Source organism: Ornithodoros turicata, chromosome 3, assembly GCF_037126465.1.
Source record: "Ornithodoros turicata isolate Travis chromosome 3, ASM3712646v1, whole genome shotgun sequence".
Taxonomy (NCBI): Eukaryota; Metazoa; Arthropoda; class Arachnida; order Ixodida; family Argasidae; genus Ornithodoros; species Ornithodoros turicata.
The window spans coordinates 57,604,907-57,614,849 of NC_088203.1; the positions used below are offsets into that span (position 1 = coordinate 57,604,907).

A 9,943-nucleotide genomic window follows, 5' to 3' on the forward strand; every position below is an offset into this window, starting at 1 on the left:
TGGCAAACCAGGGGTCACTCAGCGAGCGATATACACCTGGGAGGGTGACTGAGCACTCCTCAATGCCACAGTGCAAGCCAGTGAATTATAAAGAGGGGGTAAAAGCCATTAAAAAAATAATAAGTAAATGATGCTAGACGTGTTTGAAATTCAAACTTACAGATTAAAATGGCTTCTATGGCTGCACGTAGAGAAACAGATACTCATTGAACGATGCGACAGCACCAGAGGACGAAACACGGCGAAACACGTGTCCTCTGGTGCTGTCGCATCGTTCAATGAGTATCTGTTTCTCTACGTGCAGCCATAGAAGCCATTTTAATCTGTAAGTTTGAATTTCAAACACGTCTAGCATCATTTACTTATTATTTTTTTAATGGCTTTTACCCCCTCTTTATAATTCACTGGCTTGCACTGTGGCATTGAGGAGTGCTCAGTCACCCTCTCAGGTGTATATCGCTCGCTGAGTGACCCCTGGTTTGCCAATCCCGAACGATGCGCAGCTACCCGGGGCCGACGAGCCGCAAACACGGCGAAACACGTGTCCTCTGGTGCTGTCGCATCGTTCAATGAGTATCTGTTTCTCTACGTGCAGCCATAGAAGCCATTTTAATCTGTAAGTTTGAATTTCAAACACGTCTAGCATCATTTACTTATTATTTTTTTAATGGCTTTTACCCCCTCTTTATAATTCACTGGCTTGCACTGTGGCATTGAGGAGTGCTCAGTCACCCTCCCAGGTGTATATCGCTCGCTGAGTGACCCCTGGTTTGCCAATCCCGAACGATGCGCAGCTACCCAGGGCCGACGAGCCGCAAACACGGCGAAACACGTGTCCTCTGGTGCTGTCGCATCGTTCAATGAGTATCTGTTTCTCTACGTGCAGCCATAGAAGCCATTTTAATCTGTAAGTTTGAATTTCAAACACGTCTAGCATCATTTACTTATTATTTTTTAATGGCTTTTACCCCCTCTTTATATATATATATATATATATATATATATATATATATAAGAAATAGGAGGGAACCAAGAACTGAGCCCTGTTGCACTCCCGAGAGAACACGAACAGTTGAAGATATGTGATGGTTACATGGGACTGAGAACGAAAGCTTTGAAAGAAATTGAGTTATCCGGTCGACATACGGATCGAGGTTCAGGAGAGAGCCATGAAGAAGACAGAGAGACACGGATACAGAAGACGACACACGTAGGTTCTCAGACACAGTAATAATTTATTGGTTCATCTCAACTTAAAAGCTAAAAATTTTAGCTAAATAAAAAGGCTAAAAAGCTAAAGCTAAAGATTAAAAGCTAGATTTTTAGCTTTTAAGTTGAGATGAACCAATAAAATACGAGAGATGAAAGTCACTGAAAAGGTTAGCCAGCTGTAGGACTCGAACCCACATCTTCTGGATTACATGTTGTTCTACATTCTATGTTGTTCCAGCCTCAGAACATCAGTTCTCTCTTGTTCAATAAATTATTTCTGTGTCTGAGAACCCACGTGTGTCGTCTTCTGTATCCGTGTATATCGGTCTTCTTCATGGATCTATACCAGCTAGCCTGCACCCTTTCCCTTGTTTCAGGAGAGAGATTTTAGTATGAGCCATAAGTAATTTTCTGAGAAGGTCTCGCCCTCTGCCCATCCCCTCCCGAACCAAACCCTTGGATAAGGTACTGGCTAGAGACAGTCAAGGTTAAGGTTACAGCCGTACAACTCAGCTGCACAATCATAAATACGTTTCACTAGTAGTTGTCCAGTAAACATGAAAAATCAAGTGACCCTGCACTAAATAGGCATAGGAAGAAATGGGGTCGAATACTCGCATATGCTTCCATATGCCGTTTCGAAATACGTATTCTCACAGTTATTACTGAAGTATTAGGCACTATATAGGTACCCGTAATTCTATTGGGACAATTGTTCAAAAAGAAACAAGCGATGCAAGGTCTGTCCGGAGCCCGCCGGTTTAACAAGCCTAGTTTGAGAGGCTTCTTTTTAGACAGACACGTTCAGAACAACGTTTTATGGAAAATGATGACGCGTTTCAGCCAAGTTTCCCATTCAGTTTACAGTATTACGTTTTTAGCCAAGTTATCTAAAATTCGTGATGGCTTTCAGTTTCGTTTTTGCTTCTTCCCTGATTTGTCCAGTACTGTATGATCAGTCCATGAGTAAGCAAAGTCGTAGTAGATAAGCTCAGTGGTGATATAGTGATGTAAATAAATTGTTTTCGCTTTGACGATACTGGCTCAAGGGATTTCGATTTCCAAAGCGCTGGGGATTGTGCGCGGGTTGAATAAAAAAACTGCCGGACTATCTGCAGGTACATGCGCTCACCTCTATGAGCGAATTAATCGCTGTACACCCAGGTTCTCACATTCGATGAACGGCATCGTGACACCAGTTACTTTGTACTGCTGTTTGCCAACTGATCTTTCTTCCCCCCCCCTTTTTTTTTGTGAGGAGAAAGAAGAAGGGAGGCAGTTTATTCTACGTGTCATTTTTTAGTGCTCGCATATTTGTTTGCAGAATTAAATGGTATACGCAAACAGTACATAAACAGGGTGATTCCTATTCGATGCAGACGATACGTGTTTTTCCACGCGCGACAGCTGTATTTGCATTCCCATCTGAGTGGCGGCCTCTGAAATGTCGTCTGCTACTGGTTGAAAACACATGCTCGTGAGGAGGCGCCGCGGTTTCGTTGCGTTGCAGACTGGGAGGTACCCGGGTTCGAATCCCGGTGCCGGCTTGGTGTTTGTGTCTGGGGTTTTTCCAGGGGTTCCCTCAGACGCTTTCGAACATATGTCGACACAGTTCCCGAAGTCAGCCCAGCACACACATTCCCCTAGGGCGTCAGCCGTGTCTGAGGCCGACAACGACGAGCCGTCACCACTACCACCATCGCAGCCACCGGCCGGTTGTAGCTTACAGAAGGGTGACGACAACTGCGTCGTCTACTACGAATTTCCGCCATCTTGACGCCCACGCGCACCTCGTGATTCGCTCACAAAACTGATACACGACATTTTGGAGTTGAGTAGACACATACAGCAAAGGAGGTTTGAAAAGATGGTGAAATCGGTACGCAGCATTCATGTATGCCTAGTTATTAAAAAAAGAAAAAAGAAAGATAGCCTGGATCCATATTGGAACCAGCCTGGAAAAGCCATCCCACGCTGGAGCTGGGCTGGCCAAGGCTGTTTCCATGCTGGGTCTAGTGCTGTCATGGAGATAATATAGGAGTGCTGTCTGAAGTTCCATTCTGAAACCATCCAACTTCCATTCCGAAACCCGGATGGTTCCCTGCTGGAGCCGAGCTGGAAATTGGATGTTCCAGCGAGTACGCTGGATCGTGCGAGATTCTTGGCTGTGAGGATAATCTTGGCTTATATAAAGCAAAAAAAAAAAGAAGCCGAAATTAATTTCACAACTGTGTGCAAATAATTTATGCCTAATATAATAAAATAAATAAATAAAATAAATAAATAAATACCCAAAAGTGTGCAAGGTTCACATAACTCCACGTACATGAGTAGATTGCAAAAAAACACACAAAAAAACAATTATTGTTGATTGGCTTTATGCTGAGAGACATGAGCTTTCCCGGTCTGTCAAACCGAAACTATAGCCATAATGCTCTAATTGTAAAATGCGGCCAAGCAACATCGGCATCAACTCAGAATGGAAATGGCGGTTGTGTTTCCTCCTACATTCCACCTTCGCCGACCGTATAAAAATGCGAACGTCTTTGCATTTGTGTAGTCGTGTGCTCCGTTATGCATTTTGTTCCTGAGCCCGTGCACAAGCTCCATTACGACAAAGGGTAAGCGGCCGTGTGTAGTACGGTTGACACTCAAGTGCTCAATCTGAACCAAGAGGTGCAGTAGTGACCAGACACTTGTCTATCGTTATCTGAACTGCCTTCCTGATGTGTCATTGTCCCGCTTGCACGGAACGGACTTACTTTGTCGGACAGTTAAATGAGAACGAGCCACTGAAAAATGACCTTTGTGATTTCACATATACAGGGTGTGTGCAGAAAAACGTGACCCGCCTTTAGGCACATTACTTGTTGCCTACCTAACTAACGAACTTCCGGTGGCGCACGATGGCGCATTTATGCGTGCGAAATCTGCAGAAAAATTGTGGAAGCCATACTCAGCTTACAAAATAAACGGAACAACGAAAACGTCGGCTTCCGTGCATCAGAATAGGGCAACATGGTGGACAACAGGGTGTATGTGAAAGGGCAACATGATGGACGTAGGAGAGTTGTGTTCAAGTAGCGCTAGGGGCGCCATCGGTGCATAAATCGAAACGATGTCCCACATGGATGCTCATCGACAGTACCCCTAGCGGTGCCTGCACATAACTCTCCTGAGTCCGAAATGCACTACCATGCACTGTCATGACCGCCCTATTCTAATGCATGGAAGCCCATGTTTTCGCGCTCTGTTTATTTTTTTACACTGAGTATGGCTTCCAGGATTTTTTTGTAGCTTTCGCACGCATAAATACGCCGTTGTGCGCCACCGGAAGTTCCTCGGCTAAGTAGACAACGAGTTACATGTAAAAATGTGGGTCACGTTTTTTTGCACACACCCTGTACATGTCTCAAACTTTGCATCAAATTGTGATAGCACTTTTTTTTTATCATAGTGTTGCCACTGTTGCTGCATGCACACTATTTGTAGTATATCTGCTATCATACCTGTTATGGGGTGTTAGTTATTGTTAAAATAAATATTTGAATTTATTGCTGATTGTCACTTTATTCATTTGTTAGCGTGTTTGTAGTTTCTGCTTTGTGCAGCAATTTGTCTTGTATAAGCTGCTTCTACTTGAGCGGAACCTCCTACCTTGGAACATGGGTTCCAGCCGAAGGTAGGCTGAAGTGGAAGCATTCCTACATCGGGACACAATATTCTGGACTCAATATGCCTCAAAGCTGCCATGTTGACTTGTGGGAGTCAACAGCTGACGTACAGAATTAGATCCAGATCGCGTACGTCTGAAAACTACCACACCAGACATACCTTGGTGCCTTGGGTATTGTACTTTTAGATGATTCAGAACTCCCCAACAAACAGAACAACAGAACAATCATAAAAGAAAGGTACCCAGATAGCTGAACACGCACATGCCGCACGCACGCAAAAAAAAAAAAAAAAGAAATGGAAAAAGTGAACCGAAAGGGAGAATTTGATTTCATTACGTTACTGGTTAATGCAATGGGAATTTGCAGTGAATCGGTTTTGGTTTCACGCTATGAAAAGAGCTACTACAAGTGGCGGACAGCTAGACCACTTTTTCGGAACTTCTCCTTTCTTAGAAATAAACTTCAACACAAAATATGCTCCTAGCCAACAATCATCCCGAGTGAGATTGTTCTCTCCCTTGGTTTGCTGAAAACGGGAAGCGTACATCTTTTTTATGACAATTAGCAACCTTGTCAGTGACACAAAAAAGGTGCACGTCTCCAGTTTTCAACAAGAGAAGAGAGAGAATGTTGTCATGCGGGATGATGGTTGTTTGGGAGCATGCCATGCTGTGAAGCTCTGTTTTTAAGTGTGTAGGGCATAGCTCGACCATCAATACAAGCGACATCGTGCGGAAGCGAAACCTGAGAAACCTTTTTTCCTTCATCGTGCACTTCATACGTCACATCTGCTATGCTTGCATGAGCAGCAACAATCAAGCTAGGAGCCTACAAATGTGTTTATGAGACAATTCCGATTGCATCCAGGAAACTGGAAACGAGGGGCAGCTCCTAAACGACGAGTTTGGGTCAATTGCCTGGGTTCGAAATCGTGAACCTTTCACAGCAACTTTCATACCGGTTTCACAGTTCCCCTGACAAGCAAATTGCTGAGAGGCCATTCAGAAGATCGCAACAATGGCCGAAGTAACGGTCTTGACAACGTTATGTTTCGGTTTCCCACTGGCTCAAAAACAAATAAATTGCGCTGATGTTTGCCAGGCACTTTCATGAGGAAATGGAATAAGTGGCCTAAGGCACCTGGGTCCTCTCCTACATGAACTTGCATTGCCATAGTCCTGCAGACCTGTATGGGCCATATGGGTTAACATGTACGTTCGATACCGAACCCCCCTCTCTCTGTGATCTCTCTAGAATGACTAACACTGCAACATGTAAAACATTTGTACATTTACACAAACTGGGTCCCTGGATTTCTGAAAATATATTTATTTCTCACTTTACGCTTCTTGTATCATTGCACCATACAAAATAAAATTTTCACGTGTTCGCTTCGCCCGCACGCACACGCAACACAGAGACGTTTGGTGCAAAGATTCTGAAGTGGCAAGATGGATGGCCATTTCATCGAAACTCGGAAAGGAAAAGACTCCTTGCATGTGGACGGATATAAGTACGTCCTCCAGCGTACTCCAGCATGTGGAAATGCAAGGAGTATTGGATGATCAACTGCCCAGTTGTTGCTCGGACTGTGGAAGGGCAGCTGCAAGAGATCAGTGGTAAGTATGAATACCCAGCAGCTCAAACTGCACTAGGAAAACAGCACATTGTTGTGTTTTATCAACACTAGCAAAACAAGACTAAGACTCATTTATCCCCTCATATTTATTTTTCCAGTCCCCTCATGTTTAGTGACACCCACTAATGTGTAAACCCCACAGGGATGGCTACTTCAGTTATGATGAGATGCTGGTAATGATATATGTGTAATAATTACCCCCATGCTTGGAGTTACAGCTAGAGTCACTAAATAAGTCAGAGTTACAGCTAGAGCCACTAAATAAGCTACGCTAGCGTAGCTTATTTAGTGACTCTACTCACAGCCTCCCCCTACACAAAAAGAAGACTGCTTACATTTATCTAAATAAAGGGACAAATATACAAGGTTCAGATATGCTAGGAAACCGAACTGAAATTTGATGGTTTGTTTTACTACATTTATTTGTGGGATGGCTTACTTCAACTTGCTATATTATTCGAAAGTGACATTTGCTTGTTGTGACGTGGTGCTTCTCTGTATTCTCCTCGCAGACCCCAGTGGCGACAAAGCAGGTGCCCCTATGTGAAGGTCTCTCAACTGTCGCAAAGCTGGTTCAGGTCTGGTGTGACTTTGCTTCATTAATCAGAATCTATAACACGGGATGGCCCATTGGTCAAGAAAATTGTCAATTGCTTGTGTGCAAGGAGAGACCTATGAATTCAAGAAAAGAGCGTGTATACAGGAAACTATACTGAATGGAATATAAATTGGTATACGTTTTTTATTGATTTTCCAGCGTATAACACACACCACTTAAAATTTGCAGAAATTGGCAGTTACATGTGTGATGCCTACCGATAGATAACGAACATCTACGTCATGCAATTCCCAGTTTTGACCAGGAACTAGAGAGGAGCACGTCTGGTCCAAGTACGGGTTATTACCTACTATTCTCAGGATTATATTATTATTACATTTTAGTTACCTACAAGGTACTTCCTCTATTTTAAAGTAGGAATGTCTGCCACCTGAGTGACGATCTAGAGAACGTGAGGTCACGTGAAAACAGCATGGTAGACGGGTATTCCGAAGATATCTGGGGACCCCCATCTGACTCGTGTGCTATGTCGCCCTCAGTCAGGAGCAACCCCGCTGCAAAGGATAGCAGCTATCCATCTGCAACCCAATATGTAGTGTCCCTTTTTTGCCGGATATCTGCCCAGTCGTAATCGGGTGCAGCAATGAAACTCCATGCATGGCTATCCTGCTACAAGGCACCTGACATCTCCCAGAAAGGTTGAATTTTTGGAAAGGAACTGATATGCAGCGTGTCTTTTTCTTTGGTTGATCACAGATCTTTCATAAAAAAAGCTACGAGATCGGTAGGGATGCGGTTTTTGCAGTTGCGTTGTAAGACCAGGCAGACGTCCTCTCGAAAATACTAGTATGTAGCTTCTAGGTGATTAATTATGTAAAATTCACTAATTATCTCTTTAATGATGGGACTTAGGATAAAAGTAAGCATCCAGTGTGACAGACAATTCTCGATGAAAGCCATTCTACCTTCTAAAAACCCTGAAATGAGCATGTGCATTAAAATATCCATCACGAAACGCTGGTATGCAGATGAGGCAAAGATGAAACTGTTCACCTGAGAAGTGCATGTCCTTGGTCCCCGCAGCCTTATCAAGGCTGCAAAGTCTTGGCAGGACATCATACTGCCACACCCTCTGACGTGGATTGAACCCTTTTTCCTCAGCACGTCTGGTTTGTGTGCTTTTGCCTCATTCGCATAGCAATATTTGACAATGGATATTTCAATGTATGGACTCACTTCATGGTTTGTAGAAGGTGGAATGACTTTCATCGACAATTGTCTCTCACTCTGAAGGCTCGCTTTTATCCAAAGTCCCTTAATTGAAGAGTTAATGAGATAATTTTAGCTAATTAGTTATTTAGTAGTTACATACTGTCTTCCAGAGTATATCTGCCTTGGTGTGAAAATGAATCACAAAAACAGCATCTCTGCTGATGTCATAGCTTTTTATTAAAAAATCCAACGAATAAAAAAAAGAACACCCTGTATAGCACACACTAGTAAACGATGCACATTGCCTCTTTGCAACTCTTTCTTTCAATGTGTATAATGTGCAGGTTATACACCAGAAAATATGGTACATCTTGAGCTGAAAGTCGGTTGAACACCTACCTGAACTAGGACAATACTTGCCATACCATGATTTTTTGTCTCCCAGGAGATCACATTCATGCTCCTGTGGTTGCCTGTGCAACAGAAGACAGGCTGCGGGCGAGGCTGAAAGACTGGGCACGGAAGGAGCCTCACGTGCCTGTCCCTGACATTTATGAGCAGGAGCTCGTACCCCTGGACAGAGCACATGTATGTAGCATTTCCACAGCATCACAAAAAGTGACATAGTAAATTCATGAGTCACACATCTTTTGTGATGCAAAATGCCAGTACAACAAGAATTGCAGATGACAACAGAAACAAAGCTTGACGATTAGAAATACAGTAAGTACACACACACACACACACTACTATACTGCATACAACATGGTGTAAACAAAAGCATAATAATAAACAGACCGTACATTCTTATTACCTCATGGCTGTTGTGGTGGTGGGCAGACCCCATCCAAATATCTACTCGTGCCTGGAAGCGCTGCGCCAGATCGAACCGGCACGTGTGGGGCACCTCCAAGCAGCAAAAGGTGCCATTCAACGGCAACAGGCATTCAGGTGGGGGAGACAACTATGGACACATTCCTCAGAAAAGTCCAGAGGTACTGCACGTCCTAGTTTCATACAACAGCAACACACATTTATGTAAACAGCTCACCTGTAAGCTATATTAGTCTTAGTAAATTTATGATCATTTTTGGAGCTATAGCTATGTAAATTGCCCTGACACACCCACAGGAAAAACAAAGTAAGCAACAATAAGTCTATGAACTGCAGAACGTAAAAATGCAAATTGACAGACATCTCAAATTAGAATTTAGAACAAAAAGAAAATCAGAATTTAATTCTATTTGATTGTAGAATTTCATGAGAATGTATTATGAGGATTTTCAATTCAGAATTTGGCTGCAATTTGGAATTTTGAACATAAAATCAGTTCTAATGATAAATTTTACACTTCACTTTAAAATAAAATGAGAATCTTCAATTCTGAATTTGGCTCTGTAATTTAGAATTTTGAACATAAAATCAGAATTATGATATGAAATTCAACCGCAACAGGCATTCAGGTGGGGGAGACAACTATGGACACATTCCTCAGAAAAGTCCAGAGGTACTGCACGTCCTAGTTTCATACAACAGCAACACACATTTATGTAAACAGCTCACCTGTAAGCTATATTAGTCTTAGTAAATTTATGATCATTTTTGGAGCTATAGCTATGTAAATTGCCCTGACACACCCACAGG

The 9,943-nt window shown here is 42.9% G+C and overlaps 2 long non-coding RNA genes across 2 annotated transcripts; one reads left to right on the forward strand and one right to left on the reverse strand.

Moving 5' to 3' along the window:
- The first annotated feature begins 3,710 nt into the window (after positions 1-3,710).
- LOC135387130 (uncharacterized) lies at positions 3,711-9,328 on the forward strand. The gene is made up of 3 exons (XR_010420880.1): positions 3,711-3,833; positions 7,041-7,106; positions 8,745-9,328. It is a non-coding gene; the product is annotated as an uncharacterized LOC135387130 (long non-coding RNA).
- LOC135387131 (uncharacterized) lies at positions 6,209-9,510 on the reverse strand. Its single transcript, XR_010420881.1, has 4 exons — positions 9,114-9,510; positions 8,725-8,872; positions 6,968-7,138; positions 6,209-6,492 (listed from the first exon to the last, which is right to left on the reverse strand). It is a non-coding gene; the product is annotated as an uncharacterized LOC135387131 (long non-coding RNA).
- Between the last annotated feature and the right edge of the window lie 433 nt (positions 9,511-9,943).